The sequence below is a fragment of the Bison bison genome, unplaced genomic scaffold (genome assembly GCF_000754665.1).
Source record: "Bison bison bison isolate TAMUID 2011002044 unplaced genomic scaffold, Bison_UMD1.0 scf7180017864308, whole genome shotgun sequence".
Lineage (NCBI taxonomy): Eukaryota > Metazoa > Chordata > Mammalia > Artiodactyla > Bovidae > Bison > Bison bison.
Window position 1 is genome coordinate 731967 of NW_011494880.1, and position 2153 is coordinate 734119.

Sequence of the window (2153 nt, forward strand, 5' to 3'; positions counted from 1 at the left end):
TCGATGGACGTGAGTCTGAGTGAACTCCGGGAGTTGGTGATGGACAGGGAGACCTGGCATACTGCGATTCATGGGGTCGCAAAGAGTCGGACACAACTGAGAGGCTGAACTGAACTGAAGAAAAGCTGTTAAAACAATTCTCTTGTTAGTTTTCTTAAATCATACTATTCTAGCCCATTTCAATATTGTATAGATACTGTCAGTTTGGTTTTTAAGGGGGGATGAGATAGAGGATTTGCTTATACTCTATTATTTAATGAAGTAGCTTGTTAGTAAGAGGGTAACAGGCAGGAAGGCTAGAGGTCTGTAAACGGAGGAAATAGTCTACAAGTGTCAGACATATTTTATCTCTCTCTTAAGTGGCAGGACTGACTTCCCTGGTGGCCAGACAGTAAAAGTGTCTGCCTACAAAGTGGGAGACCCAGGCTCAATCCCTGGGTCAGGAAGATCCCCTGGAGGAGGAAATGGCAACCCACTCCCGTATTCTTGCCTGGAAATTCCCATGGACAGAGGAGCCTGGGGCTACAGTCCATGGGGTCCCAAAGAGTCAGACAGGACTGAGTGACTTCACTTTCACTTTAAGTGGAAGGAGGAAACATACAAGTGTTAGATTTTTTCTGCTTCTCCATGCAAATTTAAAAAGAGGTTTCTTTTGAAACTCTGTGTTGCCATGATGACACCTGGCTCCAGCTGAACTTCACTTTTCTCAAAACTTGAGCTAACCAATGTGTTATTCTTAATCCTTGTTTGGAAATGTTTGTCTTAAGCTATGTTAACGAACTACGCATCTACCCTAGACTCTTGTCTTCAAGTGGGTTCCCCTAAGACTCAGGACAAACTTGACAAACCAGTATGTTTTCCTCATACATTGTTCTCCTAATCTATGTTAATGGAACTCTGTATTTACTTGGAAACCTGCCTTTCTTCAAGATTCATGCCAATCGTTTTATGACCCCAGATGACTCACCTGGTGCCAATGTTATCACAAAATGCATGTTGTGGGTGAGGGGACTGGTGCCAGTCTCTGAGTTTTGAGACATTGCTTTTCTCTAATTAGCTGACTGCTAGTAGCTATATAACATCTGGCTAAACACCAGCAGGGGGGCACTATTTCTGCCCCCTTCTGATGTCTATGTCAGAAGTTTTCTCTATCTCTTTTATACTTTAATAAAACTTTATTACACAAAAGCTCTGAGCGATTAAGCCTCGTCCCTGGCTCCGGATTGAATTCTTCTCTGGAGGCCAAGAATCCCAGCGTCTCTCGTGGTTCAGCAACAACTTTTCATTAGGATGCTAATTTTTTGTTACGTAATTTTTTCTTTTTGAAACTCTGCATGAAGAATTTCAGATTAAATACTAATAGGTAGCAAACTTTTTAATAGAACAGCTAAAATTAAAAATACAGAGTTTTAACAGGCCTAATTAGTACAATTATAGAGTTTTATGTGAAGTCACTCAGTCATGTCCGACTCTTTGTGACCCCATGGTCTGTATCCTCCATCCATGTATCCTCCATCCATGGAATTTTCCAGGCAAGAGTACTGGAGTGGGTTGCCATTTCCTCCTCCAGGGGATGTTCCCAACCAAGGGATCGAATCTGGGTCTCCTGCATTGCAAACAAGTGCTTTTACCGTCTGAGCCACCAGGGAAGTAAAAATATAAAGACAGGGTATTTCGTGAGTGGGAATATATGAAGAGTAGAAATCTAGAATAAACAAAGTTAATCGAATGCAATAAAGAAGAAAATATACACCGTTTGACAATAGTGTTGTAGCCACGCATTCCGGGAAACAAACTCACTCAGAAAGACAATGCAGATAGTGCAGTGCAGTTTATTACACCCACGGGCCCAAGGCAGAGTCTCCTCTTAGCCAAGGGCCCCGACCAGCATTTGTGAAAATCTTTCATACCCCATGTGCACATGTCTGAACCCACCTCCCCAAATTCCTTGAGACTTACATAAACCAAGGAAAATACAATCCCAATAACCCCATGATTCACGTGCTATGTGCTCATGTGCTCAAACAAACAATTAGCCAATAATCAATAAGCCTGAGGTTACACTCCGATAGATACAGAAAAATTTATGGCCTGTCTGGAGGAAGGGGTGATTAGTGTGTTTTCTCTTAGGCGATGAGTAACCTAGGTACGAT

The 2153-nt window shown here is 42.2% G+C and overlaps 1 pseudogene; it reads right to left on the reverse strand.

The window, feature by feature from the left end:
- LOC104997427 overlaps positions 1 to 2153 on the reverse strand; it is a 58929-nt pseudogene that overhangs the window by 34277 nt on the left and 22499 nt on the right.